We start from the raw sequence: 16,702 nt of genomic DNA on the forward strand, positions 1-16,702 counted from the left end.
TAACTAATTAACTCATGGAGATCAATTAATTAATATTTTAAACTACTGGTAAGACCAAATTCGTTTTTACTTCCTATTGTTAGACCAGGGACTGCTAAAAATAGGAAGGGACCTAGAAATGCTATTTTTAGAAGTTTCTACTTTTAGCAGTTTCACCTCTCACCCAAGGTGGCCAAAATGCTCATTGGCCAAACTACTATTTTTAGACATGCTATTTTTAGCAGATCTATTTTTAGCACTTTCTAAATTTAGCATTTCTTGTTGCACATTTTTCAACACTCCCTCTCAACAAGAAAGGCTTCCTCTTGAACCTGATCCTGTAACTCTGGAATGTTCTGCATGCAACACATCTACCAAGTGCGGTTTGCTCCAGCAACACTCGGAAAAAAAATTTCCCAACTGACCACTCTTTTGGGCTAGAAACATACTCGGATGCTGAAACTCTATGTGCTGTTGACAAGTGCTCCGTATCTAACCTCTGCGCTACTCCAACATCTCCATGCATCTTGCACCATTGCACCCTTCTCTGTGCTACCCTGCACTATGCGACACACTTGTGCCTCTCGCATTGTTGTAGCCTACATGCTCTGCACTGTCCTGGGACTCCTTGCACTGTAGCTCTCTCTGCCACTCCATCTGCATCTGTCTCTACCCAATTAGTCAATTCCTGCTACTCCACATCGAGACTCCCCTAGCAAGGTCTCATCCAAGAGGTTGGGTACCTCAAGGATCCTGCCCCTCCTCCTTGGGATGATCACTCTATATCGCCCCACCTCCTACCTGGAGGTATGGCTGCATGTGATCCCTCTGCCCACCTGGCTCGAATTTTCCCCTATTGGAGGTCTCTGCATGAGTAGATGTCTCTACTCGATCTCCTCTAAGCTTCTCTAGTTGTGGCTGCTCCACAACCTCCTGAAGCTGCTGCACCAATCGTGGCTCCTCCACAATTGTCTAAGACTTCTTCTGGCACTACACGTTGAGAGGTAATTTACTCTCCCTCTCAACCACCAAGTCTCCATCAGTTACCTTGCTACTCAAGGCTTTGCATGCATCTTGAACCTCAAAAGCATACAAGTTCTTGTCCCGTGAACCGATCTGCTTCACCTATCTAGTGATGATGTGTCTAAGGAAAACCTTTCCCTTACTGAAGACTACATCATAGCCTCTGTCTTCCAACATCGCGATCGACACCAAGTTTCTCTTCAGTCTTGGTACATACTTGATATCGGTCAAGGTAAGGCGAGCTCCATGTTCCCTCTGAAAAATAACCGTGCCTACACCTGAGACACTATACTTTTCATCATTACCCATCGCTATGAGTATCTGGAGATCTTTCTCCTCCAAGGCACTGAACAAAATCTTGTCACCGGTCATGTGGAAAGAAGCTCCACTGTCAAGAAACCAACCACTTCCCACCATGGATGAAACTATGCATGTGAAGAGTGTGAAATCCAACTCGAACTGTGAAGCAAGTGCCTCACCTTCAGATCCTTCCCCGAATCCCTTTTTGGATTTCCTCAATGGACAATTTTTAACAAAATGGCCCACCTCATGACAACAAAAGCATCGCACTTTAGATTTGTCAACCTTCTTCCCACCATGGGAAGAACTAGATTCGGAAAGAGAAACCTTCTCCTTCCCCTTCTTCGCCTTACTCGTTAAGGCACAGTTCCCTTCATCCTCCATGGATGAAGAACCGTCTTTGGTGCTCCGTCTAATCTCCTCCTGCATCAAATCCGACCATAGTCTTTCCCAATATGGAAGTTTCTCCCTTCCATTAACCGAGTCCTGGTAGTTGTGCCAGCTCTTAGGAAGGCGAAGGAGTGCTAGACTCACCATGTCATCATCAAATGTCACGACCCCTACACTTGCAAGCTCATCTCTGCATGAGGTGAGCTTGTTCAAATACATAGAGATCATGTCCCCACTTTCACACTTGATCTTTCGAAGTTTGTCCTTCAGTGCCAACTTCCTCTTATCAGTGCTATTCTGATAAATATATTTCAATGTTTTCCACATCAAAAATGGAGTCTCCTTACCATGGAGGCTCAAGACAATGTGATCTCGAACTCCCTCCAAGAGGATTCTCCTAGCTCTAGCCACACACTTCTTCCATTCCGCCAGTTGAGTAGCGTCAGTCGGCTTCTGGACTTCTTGATCAATGAAGTCCTTAAGGCCATTATCTTCTAATACTGTCTCCATGCCATCCTTCCAGGCTATATAATTCGAACTGCCATCAAGGGCATATTCGAGTCTCAAACAATAAAACGCCATCGGTGAAATAGATGTGATAAGAACTCAATTCAATATTCAGAAACTGCAAACTTCAACTTATCCCTTCTTCTATAGTGTTCTTCCTTGATCACCCGTGCTCTGATACCATGTAGAATTTTCTCTACAAATCAACTAGCTCACTGATATCATGTAGAAATTTCACCTGCAGATCCAACTGATATTTGCAATGTACTAAAGCATAATACTAGATCTACATCTACCATAAACTTAGCGGAAGCTTAACTAAACATGAGCAACATCAAGCATGAACACATATAACTAATAAGAAGGAATCAATCACACGTAACACATAATATATCACTGAGGAAAGCACCAGCATAAAACCCCAACACTGTATTATCAATCAAGTGGAGATCCTCAACAACATACAAAAAGAATCAGCACAATAGCTATCCTGTTCTCTCTGTAATCAAAAGATGAAAATCATGGACTACCTAGGCCTCAATATATAGGCTGTAAATTGGCCTAATCATACCTGTTGTCACCTCAGGTCCAACTATGTAGTCATAGAAGAAAATAGATTCCTTCCTCATGCAAGGAATACTTACTAGAAATATCCTAGCATCTGATAGTACACTGTCCCTCATCTAATCTCAATTGGGTCTTTGTCTGAACTTCCATGCATCAGTTATTCATGAGAGAATACTCAGTTATCTGAAAATAATAGTTGTCACATGCATGCAAGCATCAACAAACTATATCTCATTAATTTAACAACTTGTTAAATTAATCTAACTGGACTTGACTAAGTTAAACTAACTCAACTGATCCTCTCAATATAGAACTGAACCTTATCTCCTTTAATCAAGGGATAAATTCCTAAATCAAGAGAGAAAATAATTGCATGATCTCACAAAGACTTCAAGTTTAATTTTCCATAACTAATTAACTCATGGAGATTAATTAATTAATATTTTAAACTGCTGGTAAGACCAAATTCGTTTTTACTTCCTATAGTTAGACCAAGGACTGCTAAAAATAGGAAGGGACCTAGAAATGCTATTTTTAGAAGTTTCTATTTTTAGCAGTTTCACCTCTCACCCAAGGTGGCCAAAATGCTCATTGGCCAAACTGCTATTTTTAGACATGCTATTTTTAGCAGATCTATTTCTAGCATTTCTTGTTGCACATTTTTCAACAACAGTTAAGGAAGTTGCGCTACTCGTGGAGATAACGCGCAAGTCCACTGGAAAGTGACTGTTAAAGTCACTATTCACGATTCGATGGTCAAATTGTGGCCAAATGGAGCGGGCGACAAGCATTTAAGGTGAAATTTATGGATTAGATTCTTGAAACTATGCCGCTAATCTAGCATTAATGGGCTGAATATGGGGGAAACGGTCATATTTGAATTCAAAAGGCCCTATAAATTACAGGTGGCTGTCCAACGGAAAACACTTGGCATTTTGAGAACTGAGTTGTTGTGCGCTTCAGTATACATGAACCGAAACCTATTCGAGACTCTGAAAGTGAATTAAGTGTTTGAGAAACTACCAGAGAAACTGCAAGAATTGTGGAACAGCGTTATGTCATCATCCATAGAAGCCATGAACACAGGAGGGGTGACAGCCGAGGAAGCCGCGTAGGAAATTGAGGTAGTAGAAGTTGCCCCAGAGAGTGCCAAAGTGGTAGTCGAAGTCCTTAAATCTCCCAGGACACTGAGACCAAAGAAGGATAAGCAGAATATGCTACCGGTGCACATATCACCAAGAAACCCATAGAGGACCAAGCTCACTTTGCAGGAAAAGGGGAAGGCCATTAATCGAGAGGTAGATGAGGAAGAATTCGAAGAAATCTTGGCGAATGAGGAGGATTTGGAAATGGAAGTTGAAACCCAGGGTGCAAACCATATTACCAGATTACCAGAATATGTTCCTCCACACAAGGGCAAAGCCAAGGTGCCAAAGGACATAGACGAGAGCAAGAGCTCCCTACAAACTCCGTTGCTCTCGGATGACATTTGTTTTAAGGGCCGCGCTTAGTGCAGGTTCCTGTACTAAAGTTCAAAGATTGGGACCTTGAAGATCACGAGAAATTCTCGTATTTAGCGACTGAGCAGTTAAGGCATTGACAGATTGATATGACTATTGGAACGATCGAATTAGAGCCGCGGAGATGGCTCAAGGGTGTAGAGAAAGTCAGGCTTCTCAACCTTATCTGGGTACCACATTGCCACCACACCCTAGTAATTGTCTTCGTCATCACGCAGCTACTCTACTTGGTGCATGATGGGTGTTTGTGGCTAGAGGAGCCCATTCCCATCACAAACCACTTGATTCATCGGATCACACGGCTGCCTTACTCAAAGAAGAATCTAGCCAATATATAAGAAGGAAAAGGTGGTGAGTTGGCCCTCATGGAGACTATGAAGAAGAAATTCAAGTTGGAGAAGAAGAAGCAGGGTTATGCCATCTCCAGCATTAACAACCCTGCAGTCAAGGTAGCAACACAAATATTAGCAGGGAAGGTTATGCGGAAGTGCCGCGCAGATGAGGTGCCCACACCTGTGATTACACTAGCTGCCTAATGCGCTGAAGGAGTCTAGTTCAATTGGGATAATTATCTATGTGACGAGTTCCTTGTGAACTATCGTGAGGCACAGGAGTAGGGCAAGACATTCCACTATGCATCGCTCTTGCTATCAATTGTACTGGTGGCATGGGAGCTGCCAGAAGACAACAAATTCCTTTGGTTGTGCCGAACCTTCGAGAGGCAGTGAAGTACGCTTCGCTTTGGGTGACCAAGGACGCACAACACGTAAAAAAAATCAAGATATTTTGGATCTTGATGGAGATGAGTATCTGGATGGGGATCAATCGCAAGCCATGGTTGTCGCCCACAGTATACACTAGTTTGCAGAGTTCAAAGCAGATTTCCACCATGTCTTTATCAGGGCACGGAAGGACCCTACGAAGACATGGCATAACTTACCATATCTGGCAATTGATGATGTTATCTTTATAGTCCTCGAGTCTTGGTCGTCAGAGTTACACGCTGCAACAGGCTCCGCGGTGGAAATGAACAAGTCTGTTGTGCAGTGTAAGAAGGAAGAAACAAAGCTCAGAATGGCACAGCTGGATGAGAAGCACAGAAAAGAGGAAGCGAAGGCTAAGACACAGGCAATGCACGACGTCGTGAAATTGGTAGAACAACAGAAGACAGGAGGATAAGAGCACGAAGGAAAGAAGTCACCTTCACCCTGGGCTAAGGCAGAAACAGAGGAGCCAACCGAACAAGGTGGCGCAGACCTACAGATGACGTCCACCCAACTAAAGCGTCAGCGATCGCTAGAGAAGGAAGGGCCATGAAAGAAAACCAAGGCATCAAAGACATCCTTTGACCCAATCACCCTCTCTAAGGGGGACTTACACGATATTGGAGAAATGGTGAGGGATGTCACCGCGAAGGCCTTCCAATAGTTCGAAGAGCATAAGAAATTGGTATTAGGGGCTCTCTGGACAGAGATGCAGAAGTTGTAGGTTCACACCCCACAGGCTCGCATAGTGTCCACCAGCCTTGCGATTGGCACTTTAGCTGCTGCGGAGATGTTGTGCACAAAGGTGACCAACACAATAGTGCTACCAGATGGGACACTTACTACAGAAAATGAGGCTGAAAGGCCCATAGACAGCAGCCTGAAAGGGGTGGGATTGAATATGACAGTGCTCCCTCAAGAGACACTCCACCTCTTGTAGGATGGAGTCACTACAGAACTTAGGGCTCGGCAGAGTTGTGCTCTGCAGGTTATGAGCCAGCAGCATGTCAATATCGAGCAGTTGGGCCTGCATCGTAATGAGGCAGTGGAACAGAATAAGAAAATCATGCAGGTAGTGGAGGAAGCCCACCAAATAGTCCCAGAGTTGGACATTCAGGCAGAAGAACCAGTTGAGGCATGCATTTGCAAGTTGGCCATAGGGGTGCGTGACGCTCGGACAGAGATGGCCAAGATTCAGCTGGAGCTGAACCTGCAGATTGCAGAATTGCAGTTGAGGGCTCAGCCTTCAACCCTGCCGGAAGTCAAGGAACAACATGCCACCACTGTTGCAACCGTAATAACAATGGTCGACAGTGCAGTAGTAGACTGCACACGACTTTTTGAATAGTCATTCAAGGTCCTGACCACCCTGCAAGAGGACCTGAATGTGGAGTGCCTGGAGATAGAGGCACATGAGCTACAACAAAGATCTGATGAGGTCAAAGGGACCATGCAGATGGTCACCCTTACATAGAAGCGCACATAGATGCATGAGGCAAAGGCGCTTAAGGAACAAGTGGATTCCGCTTGGCCCAAAGAGGCAGTCCTAAAAGCATGCCTATAGCCATGGATAGACAAGGCATATACGATCACAGCTTCCATTAAAGGAAAGCTCGAGACACTGCAGGCAACCCAGCAAAAGATTTAGGGTGGTAGTTCAACGGCAGTCACCAAACAAAGAGTGGAAGAAGTCCAACAGGTGGCCACTCAGTGTGTTGCCAAGGTTGCGATTGTCCAAACGGCGCTAGGAGGTCTTCATGTTAAGATCTCTACACCTACAGAGTGACTCGAGGGCAAGTCATGATGTTTGTGTTGGGGACCTGTTGGGCGTGAGATCCACCAAGGATAGTTTTGGGACTAAAAGCCCATATTTTGGTCAAATTTTGCAATCCAAGTGTAAAGACTCTGCATTTTGTGGTTGTGGAGTGCGTAGGTGTTAAAGAGTCATAGGGTTGTCTGCCCTTCTTTTGGAAATGTAATTTCAGCTATAAAATATCTACCCATGGTTAGTGGACCATGGGATTGTATAAATAGAGCTAAGCTCTAAGTAGTTTGATAACAAGAATAGAAGATATGATGTATGAGAATTAGCTCTGAAGTAGAAGTCTATTTTTTGGGTCGTAGTGTAATTAGAGGCTCTGCAGCTGAGTGCATAGAGGCCTAGGGTAGAAGTCCGCAGCTGAGTGTGTAGGGCGAGTCAAGTCTGTAATCATCCGAAATTATCAATAAAGGGAAGTATTCTACAATTTTTTTATTTCCTGTTTATGCATCCGGTTACGTTGGGTATGAATTTCACTTATAATGCTTATATGATGCACGAATATATGTAAATGTGTTCGTTAAGTGAATGCAATTAAGAACATCTATTTACACGAAGCTAACTAAGATCAGTTAAGAAGATAATTAAGACACTTAGCCTAGTTTGGGAGATATCATAATTCGCTGCCCTGGCAGTGCGAAAGTACCTCAGCCCCAGGTTAGCGCTGTGTGAAAGCCGATTGTACCCTTTCACAAAGGTGCTAAAGGGTGGAACAAAAGGCTAAGCAACCTGTGTGAAGGTAGGTATAGCCAGAATAAACCGACATCACAACCATCTCAAGGGTGTGGAAACTTGGTTCCAACATCCCCCCATACTGCTTCGGGTGAGACTTTAGTCTGCACTCCATGGGATGATGCCGAAAGGGCCAGTAGTGTAGGGATTTGTTTGGCTAACTGACATTGAACCTGGGTCAGGCCCCCTCAAGCCAACATTTACCCATAAGAGGGAACACCATCTAATGAGCCTTGGGATGTCAGGGAGGCCACCAGGGCCATGAAAGAGTTTCACATGGATGAATGAGTTGCTTAGAGGATGAGAAACACCTTCAAAAGGGGGGTGATGATGAGTCCCATCAATAGGTACATTTTGAAGATCATTATGCCATCCTCCAGCCTTAAAACTATCCTTCTCTTACATTAATTCACATTTTTTGTTATATTATGCTTAGTAAGAGGAGTAAAAGGTGTTTGTCATAGTATGTGGCCTAATGTGGTTTAATTGTAGGAAAATGAAGCATTTTTTAGGCTATTACTATGCAGGGGATTGATGGAGACAACTAGTGTTGCACAAAATATTGTCACCATGACATTCTGCAATCGGTGTGAGTCTATCACCACTCATACTTTCCTCCTTTGCAAGTCTTAAACCCCATTTCTTCATGTCAAGCCTTGAAAATAAGAGAAAGCCCTTAAAAGTCTCTAAAACTCTAGTTCCGCACTTTCTCTTAGCATTACCTGTGGTCCCACACCTAATGGTCATTTCCCCTGCGCACCTGACCGCTCTGTCTCTATGTAATGGGTGCGAACCCCTGTAAAAATCAAAAAGGCGCAAGTACATTCTTAAAAACTCACTTTGAGTCATTTTTGGAAGCTTCTAGAAGGAATCTTGAGGTGGCAAGTTCGCTCTTTTAAGGTTCATGCATCCCATACCTTAAGAAGCTAACCCCTTGATGTGAGGAGCTTATCCCTTTGAAGGAGGACTCTATCCCTTCATAGGTGGACCTGTAACCTCCTTCCTTTGCACTATAAAATGAAGCATTAGGCTGGTTACTAGGGCGGTTGAAAGCTAAATATTTTTGAGGTGAAATGCTGCTTGAACTTAGTCTTCCTAATTGAGCTTTTGTGAGGAAATATTACATACCTTGTTGATCTCATTTGGAAGAGTGTGAGGCTTGTCAAAGTAGAGGAGATTCCTATTTCGGACCTTGGGAGGAGCTTGTACAACATCAAGGCACCAAAGGTTGTAAAGTTCTTCTATTTTCAAAGTTAATACAATCAAGTTTATTTTTTTCAATAAGTTGTGTTTTATGGTTTATTTCATGGATTCCTTGATCACCATGACGAATATGATTTATTATATTAGCTATGTAGGTGTTATTTGATGTGTGCTTGTTTGTGATTGCAGGTTCTCAAAAGGAAACTCTTTCAGACAGTTGAAGGATGGCTGCTACAAACTAGCGTTGGACTTAAGGTAGGGTCTAAAACACCTCTTTAGTTTTTATTAATGAATCGCAATATGTTTAGGGAAAGGTAGATTTTCTTGTCCTATTTGTTGCTAGATATCATTTGATACTAGGGAGATCTGCCTTGTCCGCAAGAATGATTTATCCCGCCAACAAATTGGCGATTCCGCTGGGGATCTGAATTTGGTTTTTGGTTTTCCTTTTTCTTTGACTTGAGAAACTTGTTCTTGTTTTTAGTTTTTTCTTGATGTGTGTGGGATTGGGTAGTTTTTAGGATCTGAATTATTTATTTTTTTTTCCGAAGTTTAAAGGTAACCGCACTTTCTATTTACAGACAGTGCGGACCTCGCCGCACTTTTCCTTTAGTACACAGAATGGTACTGCATCTGGTTCTTCTGGAAGCTTGTGGACCCTGTCAAAATTTTTGAAAAACTTAAAATGTTTTCATCTAGTTAAGTTTAGTTTTTTATTTACGACTGTTAGGGTCTACCTAGATCTGCATGTGTTCTGTCAAAAATCTCTTGCAAGTAAGTTCCATTGGCATTTTTGTTTTAGATGATTTTCTAGAAGTTTTGCATGCCTAAATTGGTTTTCACTTGGTCTTTGTAGTGACTCAAAGATTAGAATCCTAAGAAACCTTAGATTACCTTGGTCTTTTTTGTCTTCTTGATGAGTCTGACTGGTTTGTGAAATTTGCCCTTGGTGAGAAATAGATTTCCTTTTCTCTTTGCGAAGCTTTGAACGAACTTGCTTATAAGTTTTGAATTTCATTTTTATAAAAGAAAACACATTTGGATGTTTTTTGATTGATTTGTTTTTCTGAATGAATTAATCCTTAGTTTATTGAATAACTACGTAAAACGTCCTCAAAAAGATTTGAAGCTTTTTACATTAGGTTTTTCAAGTTTTTAGATCTCAAAATTAGTTTTTTAGTTTTGAGTGTTTTCTAGAAATTGTAGGATCTCTTTTGAGAGAAAATTGTTTTTGTAGTTTTTGAGTGTTGAAAAAGAAAAGGAATTTTTTGTGAGCTTTAATTAGTAGTCTCGTTTTGAGTTCTTATTGAAAAAGACAAAAGGATTTTCTTTTCATTTCTATGTTGAAAGAAGGATTTGTTTCTTAAAAGAATTGCATTCTCAACTCTTTCTTTTAGCTAGAAATTCATTGAAGGAAAAAGGATTGTTTATCATCTTAGGTGCATTTTTTAGTGTTTTTGGAGTCAAGTCTTCACACCATCAAAGTTTCATTTCCATACCTATTGACTTAAGAAACAACCCATAAAAGTAACGCTTAAATAAAATTGATCTAGCAATCTTTTTTATTTCTAGGGCTCTTATCACCAATATAGCTTAGGCTAGTATCTTGGAGTAGGGAGTAATTAACTCTCCAAGATAGTTAAAACAAACAAGTAGCTATATCTTGTGGTAGGAAATAAATCCAATTGTAATTGATATAATCTGGGAATCTCCTCTTAAAGGAGTCAATCGCGAGATCATGTCCGAATGTTTGAGACAATCAAGTCTGTCTCATTGGGAAAGATAGAAGATTTGCGCGTATTAAAAACGATAAACCTCGGATTAACCATTGTCGAGGACCCTGGGGTCACTTTTTGGTAAACCTCGGATTGATCATGTTGAGGAGCCTTCAAGGGGATTGAGCTTTGTTACTCTGCCCTTTCATGTAGATCGGATCGTAGACTGTTCCCCTAGTTGTATTTGTTACTGTTGGTAACCTTAGTGACCATAATCTTAAGATTCTTTCCTAAGGTGACGGTGAAGGACGGGTCTCACTGTACCTAGAGCATATGTCAACTAGACTCACTTGGACTTTCTGGGGGGTGTCACACGGAATGACTCGATCTTGCGGACAAGATAGACCTTCCTAGAATCTAAAGAAGACCTAATGACAAGCAAGCCAATCACAAACTATCTTTCTCTAAATATGCATTTATAAACGAAGGCAAACAAGTGTTTTAGGCCTAACTTGGGTCCAACGCAAGTTTGTGGAAGCCTCGCTCCTTCGATCCAAATGAGCTCCCTTGTCGCGAATCTACAAACAAATTAAATAGCACCTCAAAAGCCAATATCATAAAACATATTTAACATGAAAGTCAAGGAATTCATGAAACAAATGACATAAGACAATTTGTTGAGAAAAATGAATCTGATTGCATTAATTCAAATCAAAGAAGAACTTTACAACCTGTGCCTTGACGTTGTACAAGCTCCTCCCAGGGTCCAGCAAGAAGTCCCCTCTACTTTGACAAGTTTCACTCTCTTCCCAATGAAGCCAAAATGGTATGTGATCTCTCCTCTCAAGCTTAACTAGGAAGTCTTAATTCCACCAGCATTTACCCTCAAAAATGTTCAGCTTCTAACCTCCTCAGCAACCAGCCCAATGCCTTAATTTATAGCGCAATGGAGGGAAGTTACTAGGTCCTCCTTCAAAGGGATAAAGCCCTCCTTCAAAGGGATAGCTCCTCTCATCAAGGGATTAGCTCCTTCTCTTTTGGGATGCATGAACCACCTAAGAGCGGCCAATCCACGTCAAAATTCCTTCTAGAATCATCTAGAATTAACCCAAAGTGAGTTTTTTAGAATAAACTTGCGCCTTTTTGACTTTCACAGGGGTTCGCACCCACACCTTTAGGGACAGAAAGGGCAGGTCCGTAGTTTTTGTAAACAAAAGGTGCGAGACCGCAGGCAATAGTGAGAGAAAGTGCGGAACCAGAGCTTTGTTGATTTTCAATGTCTTTCTCTCATTTTCAAAGCTTGACTTGAAGAGCTGAGGTCTGAGACTTGCTTAGGAGGACAGTACAAGTGGTGATAGACCCATACTGACTGAAAATAATCATGGTGACGATATTTTTGTGTAACAGACTGCCCCCTAAAGTGTGAAGTTTGTAGTAGATGAGGATTTCATTTATCATTTAGGAAGAGTGAAGTACTTTATCATTTCAAGGATCATCTTGTGGACAGCCCGGTTGGAACCTGTAAAAACATTCAATGCAAGATATATATATGAGATTATATCATCGCTGAGGTAGGCATTCCCATACTCAGATCAAAACTGACTTAGAAGACTAACTACTGCTCTGATACAGGAATGATCTTGCAAGACATCACAAGTATAGACTCATGTGGACACAGTATGGACACAGCCATCTGTTTATGAATAGTCCATTATATAATGAATAAAAAATTCCTTGCAGCCTGGATTGTGGAAACTAGATCCAGGGTCTTCATTTCTACTTCCTGAAACAGTACGATTCTATCCATGCGAATGAATGTGTTGAAGTCGAACATGGTAGAAACCACTTGATTACCAGTCAATGATGTAAACTGTTAACAAGTGTGAGAGAAACCACCAGTGATGTCAATGGCTCTCAAAGTACCCAGTACAATCCATGAGATGTGAATAAATGTGTTGATGTCGAACATGTCACGGAATCCTTTGATCGAAGGTCAATGATGCAACCTGTTGTCAAAGGCAAGAAACCTGCCATTGAGGCATGCAGATCCCAAGGTACTGACGATTTCTAGATCATCTTTCTAGATAATGAGCTGAAGTCGATAGAAAGCGATCCGTCGTAGGCAAGCTCACAACACAAAATCATAGATCAAGTTGAAGAAATTTAGTTGCAAGGACTAACTCAGGGATGGTCAAGATGGATGACAGATATTTTGCAGATGAATGGATTTATTAGCAGTGACCTCTTGAACACATAATGACACAACAGATGGCTTGGCGACAATTGACCCAAAGTTAATACCCAGAAACCGGCTGAAGACTTTCAATGTGGTTTGATTAACTGTTAGGCAAAGGATTTCCCAACCCAGGTGAATAAAAGTGTCGTGTTCAAGAGTGGTTACAAAGTATGACAAACAGGCTCATTTTTCTTTCTTTTCCCCCACCATTTCTGGCAAGTACCTATTTATTTTTGACAAGCTTGAGGAGGATAACATTTGCTTGATTATAAGCTCATCCTTCGGATGAGTCCAACTTAGTTTAAATTCGAACCCTAAGAAGGAGTGGTTCATTCCTGTTTGTAATTGAACAGGTCCTTTACTGTGAAATTTTAACGAGTCCAGTATAGGAGAAACTCGGCGTTTTTCAATTTTAGAGAGTCTGAAAAACTTAAGAAGACTCCAGGGTTGACCTTTTTCGTAAATTTGTGTCTCCCAAGCCCGAAAAAGTATAAAATAATACTTGAGAGAACCGCTTTATCTTTACGACCAAGGAGTACTTTTCGTAATTAGTGCCCCTGATCCAAAAAAGTAAAAAAGCGATCAATGACACGTCATTTTATAACCAATATCGAATTTGAAACGACAAAAATCCGGCAATCTTTTCATGTTTTTACGGTCAGCAAAGAGCTGTAAGTGGACCGTCTTTTAGTTTCGTTTTAACGAGTTTAAAAGAAAAACTCGGCGATCTTTTCATGTTTTAGGAGTCAGAAAAGAGCTTAAAGGTGACTCTAAATGTTTTTTCGTCGAAAATGATAGATTTCGCCTGAATAATCCGTTATCCTGAACAAAAATGCAAACATTACTCATACCTGTTTTAAATGGATAAAAATGCTGCAAAAATACCTTTCCAAAGTGAAACATAAACAAATTTGCAATTTATTTACTCAAAAAACTTATAAAAAGGGCTTTCATCAATTCATTTTTATCGTTTGAGTTTTGGGTGAGAAAATAGTGCTTTTGTTCAGAAAACTTCCCGTGAAGATTGCGGAAAATCCAACCGTCGGAATCGAACGCCGTCTTCTCCAGGTAATCAACATCATCCTACTCTTCATTTTTAACCATTTCATTTTTTTTAGGCTTTCATTTCATTTTTTGGAGGGTTTTTAGGCTTAAAACCCACACGCGGGGGCCCGCAGGTGTAACACTGGTAGCCCGCGAACCGACTTTTTCTCAATGGGGAAAAAGTCAGGGGTCCGCACCTTCCATGTAGGCAAGGTGCAGACCCACGCATTGTCTCTAATACAGAGGGTGCGGTCCCCGCAGCAAGGGTTTTTAACCCAAAAATTCTCAAATTTGACCCAAACAAATTAATTTCTATCATTCTAATTTGTCTTTTTATTGGATGCAGAGAGTACATCATGCTAGATTGGCGTGAACGAGAGCATGAGGACGTGGATCTAGCCGCGTTGAATCACCAACCTTCGATCGATGCATTGAAGGTATGCGGCTTGTACAAATTCTGGGCCATACCTGGCATGAGGGCCCAGGTGGATTTCTTACAATGGCTAGTTGACAAATGGAGCATACAGGACCAGTGCTTCTTCATTGGTGGCCACCAGCTCGAAATCAAGCCGGCAGACATATATTTCTTGACCGGTTTGCCTAAGAGAGGCGAAGACTTGACTCTATTCGGGACTAGGCCAAGTGGCCAGTCTGTCGATAGCCTCCGACTAGAGTTTTGCAACAGCCGGGCTAGAGACAAAGGGATAGATATTAAAACCATATCCCTTCCTGAACTCATGGTGATCGCGTTTACTGTCACTAGACTTTGCGAGAGTGCCGCATTACATATTGCCACTGAATCCCAGATGCGGATGGCAGTTGACTGCTTTCGAGGCACCATCTTCAACTGGTGCGATGCTGTGTTGGCCAATGTAAAAGGCCAACTGACCAGAGCCAAAAACGGACAACTGAAGACCTTTGGTTATGGGGCTTTGGTTGTGAGCTTTGGTCTGGAGAGGGTTCCCATGTTGATCCCGCAGCACCTTACTGTTGGAGCTGGGCTTCCTCGAGAGCCCAAACTGATGCAATGGGTCGCAGTTATGGCCCGTCATCCGGACGAGGGGACAGAGGTTGTTCGATTCAAACCTGAGTATTTCCAATGGTTGGAAAACCAGGTTTTTCTATTCAGGATTTCCCTTACGCTGGGGTAGATTTTCGTGGTGACCCAGACATGGCTCTTCCACCAGGAGAGCAATGGGATGACTCAGGTAAAATCATTTTCAACATTTTCCTATTTTAATTTTTTTATTATTTTTCTATCGTCCCAAAACTGATAGTAAAAGTTTCAAATGCAGATGTGGGTCCACAGCGACCAGCCGCTCTCCGGCCTTACGAGAGGAAACAACCAGTTGCAGCCGCGCCAGCCCCACAGGACGAATCAGCAGAGGTTTTGGCTGAGTTGGAGAGTCATCTAGAGCGCTTGACAGGAGATATTCCGGAGACCACCATAGATGACATTCCTCGTCGACTTTAGCGCTGTGTGATTGGGGTCCTAGGACCTTTTAGGAGGTTCCTTTGCAAGGTGGCCCGTGCAGTGGTTTCTTATCGAGATCATCACCAGTGATAGGATGATCGCCTATGTGGGCACATATGACATTTTTTGCTTTTTGTACTTATCATTTTTGCCGATCATAAGGTGTTTTTCAACCTATGATCGAGGACGGTGTATTTTTTGACACACTCCTATATATATATATATATATATATATATATATATATATATATATATATATATACCGGCTTATCTGGTAAATCATGTTATGGAATGGTTTTAAATTTACATGTATGATTATTGCAAATGTCTACTTAACATTCGAGAAGCAATTGCATCTGCTAATGTATTTAAAGATCTTGGAATATGCTGATACTCAATATAATCAAATTCACGTTCCAAGAGACGCACTCTCAAAAATAATCTCAATAACACTGGATTTCTAATGGCATACACTCTATTAAGCTATAATACAACGAGTTCAGAATCTAACCTCACTATCAAACTCCGAATCCCAAATGAAATAGATTCAGATAATAACTCAATCACTGCACTATACTCGGAAATGTTGTTCGTTGTTTGAACAACGCTTACCCCATGCATAGATACCAACTCGTCAGAGGGCGAATAGATAACCCAAGCTGCGGAAGAAATGTTCCGTGTATTACGACAAGCACCATCAGCGAAACCAATGTATGTTTGGAGAGGCATCGACATCTGCAATATCAAGAGTAAAACCAAGATAAGCAGGAATAATGACGAAAAACACTCTCTAAGCTAAGCACACTTTTTAAACTAAAACACACCAGCTAGAAAGAAAAACTATCCTAACTAAAAAATCTCCATACCCATTCTTTAAGCATAATACCTCTTTAGGTAAAGACCATTTCTGGGTTTACCTAAAGAGTCCCCGTCAAAGTCTACCAATTCATAGGCCCCTTTTGCTAGCTTTCGCTTGACAAAATAGGGACCATGCCACATAGGAACGAATTTTCGAGCGCCTAATTTATCATTACCTTGATCGTAAACTAAGACTAGATCTCCTTCCAAAAAATTTCGAGGGGTCACATTTCGATCATACTGAGCTTTCATACGTTTTGCGTGAGTCTCGATCGCCAATGCAGCATCACGTCGATTCTAATCTAATTGAGCCAAGTATAACAAACATTTTTCCTCTTCGGAAGTGGCTGGAAGTAACTCGATGGCCATTTGCAATGACGGGATTTCGCATTCAATGGGTAACACAGCTTCCAGACCATAAACTAGTTGGAAAGAAGTGAACCCTGTTGATGCTTTTACTTAGGTTCGATACGCCCAAAGCGTTGAAAATAGCATGTTATTCCAATTCGACCGATGAATCCCAATGATTCGTCGGATCATGATGACTAAAACTTTGTTGATGGATTCAACC

Source organism: Pinus tabuliformis, chromosome 5_1 (assembly GCF_031772625.1).
Source record: "Pinus tabuliformis cultivar Carrire ecotype Pingquan chromosome 5_1, CPIR1, whole genome shotgun sequence".
Lineage (NCBI taxonomy): Eukaryota > Viridiplantae > Streptophyta > Pinopsida > Pinales > Pinaceae > Pinus > Pinus tabuliformis.